Source organism: Lactuca serriola, chromosome 9 (genome assembly GCF_051521515.1).
Source record: "Lactuca serriola cultivar US96UC23 chromosome 9, Lser_US96UC23_V15, whole genome shotgun sequence".
Classification (NCBI taxonomy): domain Eukaryota; kingdom Viridiplantae; phylum Streptophyta; class Magnoliopsida; order Asterales; family Asteraceae; genus Lactuca; species Lactuca serriola.
In genome coordinates, this window is record NC_136416.1 from 103,664,072 (window position 1) to 103,677,336 (window position 13,265).

A 13,265-nucleotide genomic window follows, 5' to 3' on the forward strand; every position below is an offset into this window, starting at 1 on the left:
GAAAATCTTCGGGCAATACTCAATGACCCGACATGTAGGGATGAGCTTTATTTGTTTTTTCAATCACAGTATAATTGAGGAAACGATGGGAACAAAGATGATGGTATGTAGGGAGGAGCTTTATTTGTATATTACACTCATTGTCACGCTTTGCTACTTGTTAGAATTATAAAACTTTTTGTCGTTTTATGTAATTATCGGCGACACTTTTACCGGCGACCAAAATCGTTGATTAAAAAAAGAAAAAAAAATGTTATTTGTTATTACCAGCAACTTCATCATTAGCGGAGACTATTCTATTTAGCGGCTACACAGGCATTAGCGGTGATTATACTCTTTAGTGGCGAAAAATTGATCATTAGCGACGTAGCAGTAGCGGCAACTTATTACTGGCGACGTGTTGCCACTATTACCATTACCGACAACATTGAGACCCTTTAGCGGCGACTTTTGTTGCCGCTAATTGTCTTTTTCCTTATAGTGAAGCCATATTCGGGTAAACCAAATTGTCGTGCTTATTACATTTTTCCCCTTCATTAACATCTGTCATCTTGATACACTTTTGACTTGTCTTCCATTGTGTAAAACACTATCTGCCAAATTTGAGAATGCTGATACTTTATGAAGGGTGTTCTCCATGACAAGGAAATGCTACGGAAGCTAATGTTATCAATATTGTTGATTTATTATAAATAAGAATACTATACCTAGCTTCATATGTATTGATTGATTATGAATGAAAGAGTATTTTTAATAAAAGAACCGCAAAGAAATTAATATGATTTATTCTATAAAATGTTATTACATGATATAACCAAAATATTTACAATCCGTACAATCTTTGTGAAGAGTAAGTACAATAAATGCTAAATTTCTGCCATAATATATAACTACATGTATAAATGGAGAATAAAGCTTCACCAATGAAAAAGTTGCTGACTATTTCTTCTTGTTGACCTTCGAACAGGAAAAATTGACATTGGAACACTATAAATGCTTGCTCCTCTTTGTGGTTTTAGCTAATCGCTACTAGTTCTTTTTCAATACATTTTTCTGTTAACAAACGAGTACAATAGTAAAACATCAACATATATGCAACTTAGATTTGATCTAAAGTTTCATTTTCTTATGACCATGTATTTGGCATTCTTGATTATAGGTTTTAATTTATGTTGTTTATACGTTGTTGTTTCCCTTTTCTTTTCCTTAACTTCGGAATTGGTTCACATTTTCTATTATTAATGTTGATTTCTCTCATAGTTTTGATGAAATATGACCAATGTGATCCTAATTAACACAAACACAAACCATACTCAATCAGATGATGATATAACATAATAATAGTCACCCATAACACATTACTGTAACTTACAATCATTAATTACTCTCTTATTTCAACCTATAAATAGAAATAAATAAATAAACGATCTCTTATATTATTTATTTCACCACGCAACTTCCAATAAAAAGCAAATCCCAATATGGTTTAGCATCTACAATGACATTTTAAGGTGCCCTCTATTTTGCAAATCCCACCCGCGCACCCTTTTTTTGTACAGTCATTATTACAAACTTGTGGATTACATGACGGCCTGTTAAAACTTTTACAACAGTAGTAATCCTTTGGATCAGTGCTCTCTCTATTATCCACAACCATTGACCCATCAACAGTCTCCAACATTGAGCTCATTAGTGGTCTCCAACATAGTGCTGCAACCAAGGCCAAAGAAATACTTTCAAATTACTTTATTGTCGTCATGCATATATGGCCTATATTGATAATTTATTATACCATAATAAAATTAATAAAATAATGTAATTCAAAACTGGAAATGAAGTAATAATGCTAGTTGCTAGTTTAATGGAGAGCCATGAGGACAATACTTTTGCATGAAAATATACACATACAAACAATAAGAAAAGATTTAGGTACTTATAGATGGAATGTGAACCATTAAAATAAAAACCCTTAGAGATTTACTACTTGGCAAGCAATCCATATGTAAAAAACTTACCAGTACAAAGAACAATGATCAAAAGAATTTGGCAAGGACTTCTTGGTTGGACCATTTTTTTTAAACTAAAAGAGATAGATTTTATTGAATTTGTGCGTATCACTCCAATAGATATGGTATGCATATATAGGTTCGGTGGATACGTAAACAAGGTAATAGATTTAATACATACCATTAATTTAAATATATATATATATATATATATATATGTGTGTGTGTGTGTGTGTGTGTGTTCATGTGTTTCCCATATCTATTGTGTGCTAGATTGCATCAATAAAATTTTAGTAAAAATTAAATTATTATTTAATCAAATAAAGATAAATATTAAATGATTGCTATAATTATATGTATATTAAATGACATCCATAATTATAATTTCTCTTTTATGGAAATTAATTAAATTTATAATTAATGTCAGCAATAATATTCTTACAAAATAAATTTGTATCTAGGTTTTCATGTATAGGTTCATATTTTGTTTCATGACCAACTCACTAAAAATACAACAAAGTTGAATGGAACATAGAAAACGAGAGTGTATTCTAGCAGAATAAAAGTTTATTCTAGCAGAATGAGAGTGTATTCTAATAAATAAAGAGTGTATTCTAAGAGAATACACTCTCGTTCTCGATTTTCCATGCAACTTTGTTGTATTTTAAGTGAGTGAGTCATAACACAAAACAATAACTCATATATGAATACCTAGATGTGAATTCATTTTGAAAGAATGTTATTGCTGACAATAATGACGAGTTTAATTAATTTCCATAAAAAAAATTATAATGATGCATATCAATTAATATACAAACAATTATGAAAATCATTTAATATCTATCATTATTTGATTAAATAATAATTTAATTTTTACTAAATTCCTATTGATATATTATAACATATAATAGATGTAAGGACCACATGAGCATAGCCCTATATATAAGGCTATGCTCATTTGTAACTAGCATCTATTATATAATTGTGTAACTGAATCTTAGTCATTTGATCAATGAAAAATAAAATAATTCTTGAAAGAATATTATTATATTTATTATTTTCTTTTAAGAATTCAAATCTCAAAATGTCTTGGGGGTAATATGCATATATTGTGCATTTTTATATAAGGAAACAAAATAATGAATTCTAGATTTTTAGGAAACAAATTTATTATTGTTATTTACATTAAAAAAATATATATTTCTTTAAGAATCATTCTGGTGAGAATATAAAATTGTAAATTGTAAATATATGAATCTATATTATATTATAAAGCATAATACTCATATTTTTAATTTTAAGAGGTATAAGTTACAAAATTTTTAATAAAAATCAATTATGCATAAATAATTCATTAATAATTGTCAAAAGTTTGCAGACTTAAATTAAGAAAAGTAATTAAAAAATTAAATGTGGAGCAAAAATGAAAAGCTTGAAATATTAAATTCGTGTGTGTGTCTATATATATATATATATATATATATATATATATATATATATATATATATATATATATATATAACATATTAAATTCATATATATAATTTAATTTACATTTTTTAAACTAGATATCGCTATTAATTACTCTACATCAAATGTATAAATATACAATATACATATAAGATATATAAATAAATATTTTATGTAAAACTAGTAATGTTTTTATTATATAATAAGTAATAATAAAATCAAATAATTATTTTACGGTAAGAAAATTATTCAGCAAAAGAGCTATTTATCATCGCCGCTTTGTGCGGGCACACATGTAATATATATATATATATATATATATATATATATATATATATATATATATATATATATATATATATATATATATATATATATATATATATATATATATATAAAGCTAGACAACAATAATAATTGTAATTCCAAATTTGTAAACATTCTTTTAACAATGTAATATTCTCATGCAAATGAAAGCATGCTAACAGCGATGAATTAACAAATTCTCACTATTCCATTACCATGCCACAAATTCCTTTTTTTTATCATATATTCCTCTTTGCATTCTAGTATATTCATTTCTTTGTTATGCTCCCATTGAAAAATACCTAGATAAAAAAATTACAATTGTCAATATATCAATCTTTGGAAATGAATGTATAATAGAAATGTAAAACCACTTACAAGTTACATTGTTGGCATATGTAAGAATAAACTACAAGATCAAATGCACAAAATTAATTTCAATAATCAAACAGCTTAAAATTTTTATTTATTGGCATATATAGATAAAATCACATGGATTTTTTTTAGAAGCAAAAACTATCCCCATTTTAATCACATGACAATCCTTCCCTCAACAAAAGCAAGAATTTTATAAACTTTTTTATAATTTTATAAACTTTTTTATTGTGATATCTATCTATTTTATAACGATCGTCATCCTTCTGTAATAATTAGAAGTACTTTATTTGTAGGGACAATTCATATATCTTTATTTTAGAACTATCCTCCTGTTACATTCACTTGATTTCCATGGAGGCTATATAGTTGATTTTAATAAAGATGGCAATTCGTGTAAGTGGAATAACAATTTTAAAAATTTGGATACGTTAAATTGATTACTTAGTTTGATTAATAGACATATTCATTCATGCTTAGGTAACATATTTTAAACCATTTTGTTAATGGTAAAACTTTGATTTGATTTAGATGCATTCATTCAATAAAACACATACACAAAAATTGCAAATGTTTATTGCAGAATTAGAATATATGAAATTTTGTTAATCATAAAATTTCCCTATGATTTAGATATATTAATTCAACAAAACACTTACACAAAAATTGTAAATAAATATTTCAAAATCAAAAAGATGAAATATGATATCATATATACAAACTTCATATCTCACGTATATAATTAAGCAACATGAAATTATAAATGTTAATAAGGTCCCACCCAAAAATCCGACCAAAAGAATATTATAACAAAAAAACATATATAATAACTTTTTATAGGTGAAGATGTTTTGAATAATTGGTATCCTGAAAATTCAATTATCTGCATAACCCAAATTCAAAAATAGAAGTCCATATTTGGGTAAACCAAATTGCCATGCTTATTAGATTTTTTCACCTTCATTAACATTTGTCATCTTGATACACGTTTGAATTGTCTTCCATTGTGTACAACACTCCAAATTTGAGAATGATGATACTTTATGAAGGGCGTTATCCATGACAAGGAAGTGCTGCTGGAAGCTAATGTTATCAATATTGTTGATTTATTATAAATAAGAATACTACACCTAGCTTCATATGTATTGATTGCTTATGAATGAAAGACTATTTTTAATAAAAAGAACCACAAAGAAATTAATATTATTTATCCTATAAAATGTTATTACATGATATAACCAAAATATTTACAATCCCTACAATCTTTGTGAAGAGCAGGTACAATAAATGCTAAATTTCTGCCATAATATATAAGTACGTGTACGAATGGAGAATAAAGCTTCATCAATGTAAAAGTCGCTGACCTTTCTTCTTTTAGACCTTCGAACAGAAAAAAAATTGGCATTGGAACACTATAGATGCTTGCTCATCTTTGTTGTTTTAGCTAATCACTACTAGTTCTTTTTCAATATATTTTTGTTGTTGACAAATGAGTACAATAGTAAATCATCAATAGATATGCAACTTCCATTTGATCTACAGTTTCATTTTTTTAATTATGACCACTTATTTGGCATTCTTGATTATATGTTTTAATTTATGTTGTTGTTTCCCTTTTTCTTTTCCTTACCTTTGGAATTGGTTCACATTTTCTATAATTAATGTTGATTTCTCTCATAGTTCTGATGAAATGTGACCAATGTGATGCTAATTAACACAAACTCAAACCGTACTCGATCAGATGATAATAGAACATAATAATACTCACCCATAACACATTACTGTAACTTACAATCATTAATTACTCTTTTATTTCACTCTATGAATAGGAAATAAATACATAAAAGATCTCTTATATTATTTATTTCACCACGCGACTTCCAATCAAAAGAAAATCCCAATATGCTTTAGCATCTACAATGACATTTTAAGGTGCCCTCTATTTTGCAAATCCCACCTGCGCAACCTTTATTTGTACAGTCATTGTTACAAACTTGTGGATTACATGACGGCCTATTAAAACTTTTACAACAGTAGTAATGCTTTGGATCAGTTCTCTCTCTATTATCCACAACCACTGACCCGTTAACGGTCTCCAACATTGAGCTCATCATTGGTATCCAACACAGTGCTGCAACCAAGGCCAAAGAAATACTTTCAAATAACTTTACTGTTGTCATGCATATATGGCCTATATTGATAAGTTGTTATACCATAGTAAATTAAATAAAATAATGTAATTCAAAACTGGAAATGAAGTAATAATTCTAGTTTAATGGAGAACCATGAGGCCATGACTTTTGCATGAAACTATACACATACAAATAATAAGAAAAGATATAGGAACTTATAGATGAATGTGAACCATTAAAATAAAAATCCTTAGAGATTTACTACTTGGCAAGGAATCCATATGTAAAAAACTTACCAGTACAAAGAACAATTATCAAGAGAATTTGGCAAGGAATTCTTGGTTGAACCATTTTTAATTTTTTTATGTAAAAGAGATGGATTGTATTGAATTTTTGCGTATCACTCCAATAGATACGGTATACATATATATATGTTCGGTGAATACTTAAACAAGGTAACAGATTTAATGCATACCATTAATTTCAAAATATATATATATATATATATATATATATATATATATATATATATATTGAACAAGGTAATAGATTTAATACATACCATTAAAATGGTTTTATGTGTCACTTTCACATTTCATAAATGTTCTTTTAATTAAAAGTAAATTTAAACCATACTATTAATTTCAAGATATATATATATATATATATATATATATATATATATATATATATATATATATTTCCTATATCTATTGTGTGCTAGATTGTACCAATAAAAATTTAGTAAAAATTAAATTATAATTTAATAAATAAAGTTAAATATTAAATGATTGTTATAATTATATGTATATTAAATGATATCCATAATTATAATTTTTCTTTTATGGAAATTAATTAAATTTATAATTAATGTCAGCAATAATATTCTTTCATAATAAGTTCGCATATAGGTTTTCATGTATAGGTTCGTATTTTGTTTCATGACCTACTCACTCAAAATACAACAAAGTTGCATGGAACATGGAGAATGATAGTGTATTCTAGCAGAATAGGAATGTATTCTAGTAAAATAAAAGTGTATTCTACGAGAATACACTCTCGTTCTCCATTTTCCATGCAACTCTGTTGCATTTTAAGTGAGTGGGTCCTAACACAAAACTATAACTCATATATGAAAACCTAGATGTGAATTCATTCTGAAAAATTGTTATTGTTGATATTAATGACTAATTTAATTAATTTCCATAAAAATTTATAATGTTGGATATCATTTAATATACATATAATTTTGGAAATCATTTAATATCTATCTTTATTTGATAAACTGATAATTTAAATTTTACTAAATTTCTATTGGTGTATTCTAACATATAATAAATGTAAGGAACACATGAACATAACCCTATATATAGGGCTATGATCATTTGTAACTAGCATCTATTGTATAACTATGTAACTAAATCCTAGACATTGGATCAATGAAAAATAAAATCATTCTCAAAAGAATATTAGTACATTATTATTATTATTTTTAAGAATTCAAATCTCAAAATGTCTTAGGAATAACTTGGACATTTTGTGTATTTTTATATAAGGAAACAAAATAATGAATTCTAGATTTTTAGGAAACAAATTTATTATTGTTATATACATTTAAAAAAATATTTCCTTAAGAATCATTCTGGTGAGAATATAAAATTGTAAATTGTAAATTTATGAATCTTATATTATATTATAAAACAAATTAGTCATATGTTGAATTTTTCAGAGGTATAAGTTACAACGTTTTTTATACAAATCAATTATACACAAATAATTCATTAATACTTGCCAAATGTTTGAAGACCTGAATGAAGGAAGGTAATTAAGAAATTTAATGTGGAGCAACAACGAAAAGTTTAAAATATATATTAAATTCGTGTGTGTGTGTGTGTCTCTCTCTCTCTCCCTCTCTCTCTCTCTCTCTCTATATATATATATATATATATATATATATATATATATATATATCTTAAACTATATTAAAAAGCATATTAGATGTATCTTGAATTTTAAAAGGTATAAATTACAAAACTTTTTATACAAATAAATTATGCCTAAATAAATCATTAATACTTAACAAAAGTTTTAAGACTTGAATTAAGTAAGACTATTAAGGAATTAAGTTTAGTGCAAAATGACCAATTTAAAATACTAAATATATGTATATAATTTAATTTACATATTTTAAACTAGACATCGCCATTAATTACTTTAAATCAAATATATAAACATATAATATAAATATAAGGTATAAGCATAAATATTTTATTTAACACAGGTAATGTTTTTATTATATAATAAGTAATAATAAAATCAAATAATTATTTTCCCGTAAGAAAATTATTCGGCAAAATAGCTATTTATCATCGCCGCTTTGTGCGGACACACATCTAGAATATATATATATATATATATATATATATATATATATATATATATATATATATATATATATATATATATATATTTTCCTTAAACTAGACACTAGTAGTAAACATAAATATTTTATTTAAAAATGGTAATTTTTTTATTAGATAATAACTAATAATAAAATCTAATAATTACTTTCCTATAAGAAATACGCGACAAACAAGTTATTATCGACGTCGCTTTGCGCAGATGTCTAGTCTTTTGAGGAATGTAAACATTCTTTGAAGAAATAATAGATATTCCGATAAAAATCAAAAGTAATTACAATTCCAAATTTGTAAACATTCTTTTAACAATGTAATATTCTCATGCGAATGAAAGAATGCTAACAATGAAGAATCAATGAATTCTCAGTATTCCATTACCATGCCACAAATTCCTTTTTTATCATATATTTCTCTTTGCATTCTAATGTATCCATTTCTACCCATGAAAAATACCTAGATAAAAAAAAACTAATTGTCAATATATCAATCTTTGGAAATGAACGTAAAATACAAATGTAAAACCACTTACAAGTTACATTGTCGGCATATGTAAGAATAAACTACAAGATCAAACGCATAAAATTAATTTCAATTATCAAATAATAATGATATTTATGTATAATTGATTTGTACAAAAAGATTTATAACTTATACCTTTTAAAATTCAAGTTATAACTAATCCTTATTCTAATCATTATCATTATCATTTCATTATCATTATCATTATCATTATATATTTATAAAGCTTTCATTTTTTCTTGAACCACATTCATTTGAAATTCCCATGCATTTTTTTCTTTCACCACATTTATTTGAAACTCCCATGACTTTTCAATTTCTTTCTAATAATTATTATAAGTTGGTTAATAAGGTTAAATAAATATCAAATATAAAGTGTAATCATATATAAACTAAATTTCAATATTAAAAAAATATATTTTTTCTACTTATAATTTTTTTTTAACTTTTAACATATTATACTTAATTTATTAGGTCTAATATGTTGTATGTAAGCTATTATCATTTTAAAGCTAAAACGTTTTATCAATTTGTATAAAATACTTAAATTGTTAATTTAAATATAACCTTACAAGATCAACTTAAATATAAAATTTATTTAAACTTAAACAACCCAAAGAATATTTTGTAAATAGTTAAAAGTGATAAATTGTAGTGTCTTTCTAATAATGATTATAAATTGGTTAATAAGGTTAAATAAGTATCAAACCTAAACTATAATAAAAAAATAAACTAAATTTCAATATTAAAATAATATTTTTATCTCTACTTATAAAGTTATGTCTTTAACTTTTAACATATTATACTTAATTTATTAGATTTAATATGTCGTTGTATGTAAACCATTATCAGTTTCAAGCAACAATTTTTAAACTGTATGGATAAAATACTTAATTTGTTAATTTAAATATAACATTACAGGATCAACTTCAATAAAAATTTTAGTTCCATTTAAAAAAACCGAAAGAATATTTTGTGAATAGTGAAAAGTGATAAATTGTAGTGTTAAATACAAAAATTAAATTGTTATATCAATTCACTAAAATATTTCCTAAAAATATTTTATAATCGTTAAAAGTTTTGAAATAAGTAGCTTAAAATAACTTACAATAACAATAGTTAAAAATAACTCTATATAAATGATTATATTGTTACCTTTAAAAAAATGTTTGATATTTTAAATAATTACACTGATAGAAATTAAAACGTTAAACAAATAAATTTTAAAAATGAATTAAGAATAACAACAACTATAAATAATATTAAACCATATACTATATTTAATTTTATTCATGAGTAACCTGCAGGTAGAGGTCATCCTAGATGTATATATTAACATATAATTCAAAATAATCAATATACTATATCAACTTAGTATACGAATTATTATATCAAATTTAACAACGACATTATTGTTATATCTAAAAAAATATATATTTGTAAAGATTTCAACTATATATATGCTTCTGCGCAACGCACAGACATTCGCCTAGTAAATGAATAAATTATTCTCCTAATGACAAATGTCATACTATTAGAACTCCTCATTAATATTATATGTCATCTATCATGTCACTTGTCAACATATTAATTATTAATTTTAAATTTTAAATTTTCCACTCTAATTACATTAAATTAATAATTAATTCTCCATTTTAAATTTTAAAATTTTGAACTTTTTCAGTCTAATTATATTAAATTAATAAAAGTAAAATAAAATTAATATAGATTATAAGGTGATATAACTTCACGTATTTATTTAAATCAACGATTATAATTTTATAAAACTAAAAAATATCTCTAAAGACATAATTTATTTAAAATAATTGATTAAAAATTTTAATTTTTTAATATGAAAATTTAATTAATTTTATAAATGTGGTTCTCATGGGTTATAAACTATGATGTTTTATAATATAGTATCACAGAGAGAGAGAGAGAGAGAGAGAGAGAGAGAGAGAGAGAGAGAGAGAGAGAGAGAGAGAAAGAAAGAGATAAAATCATTAAATATTATATGAATGTATGGCTAACTCTCTCTCTCCAACACGGTACTTGGAAGTGTTGTCTCATCCCAACGCCTTCCTCTGATTGTCTTCCTCCGCCAACGTCCTCGAATGTCCGTATGTAACATCCTCGCCGAGTAGAGTCGGGTGTGGCCACGTGGGATTAATGATCTAATCGACGAGTCCGAGACTCGATTCGCCGAATAGGCGCTAGGAGAGGAAACAATAAATCCCCGGGTTTGGGGCCTATATAAGGACACTTATAGCCTCATTTGTGGCTCCCTATCTGCTTCCCTTCCCTGAGAGAAACCCTAATCACACCCTTGAGCTTTTGAGAGACTATTGAGCCATTATTTGAGAACTTTGGTGCATTTTTGGTAGAGAGGAGGAGGATTTCAAACAAGGATCGTGAAGAGGCTGTTAGATCTGCTGATAAACATCAAGGAGCTTCTGTTTAAGGTATAAAATTCGTATCTTTTCCATTAGTATGAGTAGATCTCATGATTTGAGAGTTAGGGCTTCATTTCCATTTTATTTGCGGACTTTGAAGGCTTTGAGAATCTTTTTAGAGTTACACATTAGATCTGGACCTTGTGAGGTCCCTTGAGTCAAAAGTCCCCTGCTTTATTCATCCATGTTAGCTCCTTGAATGAGAAACTTCTTCTCAAGCATGTTCTTGGCATTTCTAGCCCTAAAGTGCCATGTATGAATGTAAAGGTCGTGGCTTTTCGTGATATTCAATCCTTGAGAGCTTAGATCTAAAGTGTAAGGGAGTTTTCTGCCTTGAAATGTAACTGGTAAAAATTGGTTAGAGTTTGGCGGTCAAACCACCGCAAACCGTTATGCAATAAAGACCAATTGCGTGAAAATTTATGCTTATAATGTATATTAAATATGTTATACTCATAATTGTTTTTAGAACATCTCAAAACCCTTATCGTTGAGATTGAATCGGATCCTATAAATCGCGAAACTTTAAACGAATTTTACCGGAGTTCTACTTATCGGATTTAATATCCGTTTGACTTTTTGGAAACCTTATAATCGAGATTATCATTCGTCATTTTCAGAAAAACTATTTGATATCCGGATTAAAAGCACATGAATAAAGAAAGTTAGAAATTATCACCTTTCTAAATATTACAAATATGACATTGTACTTTTGACACTTAAAGTCAAACATAATTGATTTTAAATTATAACAATATGACTTTAGTATCTACACCTACATATTTTACCACAACACTCAATAATACACAAATACATGTTTATACATATAGAAAATACATGTTAATACACACAATAATTTAAACAATACATTCCTTCTACATTGCTTCTAAGTATAGCTAAGAATACAGTAATGAAAAGAATTGACAAGTGATGTTTCTTCTACACTACACTTTAGCCAAGAGTACACACTACATATTATACAAAGCTTCCTGGGGTTAATGATTGAACCAAATGGATCACCTCAAACAATTGCTTTCTTTCTTTCCTTGCTGTTGAGATCGTTGGCTATGAAGAACATCACCATAAGTGGTGATTTCCGGCCATTGAAGAAGTATCAGCCCTTCCCTTCATCTCCATTGTTTCCTGCCAAGAACCACCGGTGGTGGTGGCTGTTTTCCAGCGAGACCAAGAGGGGCAGCATCCCCGTTTTCTTCCTCTTTCTATTTCCTGTCAACTAAAACAACAAAACACCCCATAATATCAGTGTTTGATTCTGCTTTCTGTCTTCCCCTCTTCTTCAATTTCAATCACAGAAAAACTCCACAGGAGGTGGAGATCTCCGAAAATCAATGAGGACAACAGCCCCTCGTATCTTCTCTTCTCTCTAGTCGAATCCACAAAAGACCAGAACATCCTACCTTTCGCTGTTTGCCTTGCCCACCGAACAGCCACCTTGACACCTGCTCCACCGCCGCCAGTCGCTACTGCTGCTGCCTTTCGTTTTCCTGCTATTAGCGATGAGAAAGAACCCTGAGGAGGTTCGCCGGAGATAGGCTACTCCTCCTCTTTGCTCGAAATATGAAC

The 13,265-nt window shown here is 26.8% G+C and overlaps 1 long non-coding RNA gene across 1 annotated transcript; it reads right to left on the reverse strand.

Moving 5' to 3' along the window:
- Positions 1-12,484: 12,484 nt before the first annotated feature.
- Positions 12,485-13,237, reverse strand: LOC145075195 (uncharacterized). Its single transcript, XR_013692370.1, has 2 exons — positions 13,100-13,237; positions 12,485-12,915 (listed from the first exon to the last, which is right to left on the reverse strand). It is a non-coding gene; the product is annotated as an uncharacterized LOC145075195 (long non-coding RNA).
- Positions 13,238-13,265: the final 28 nt, after the last annotated feature.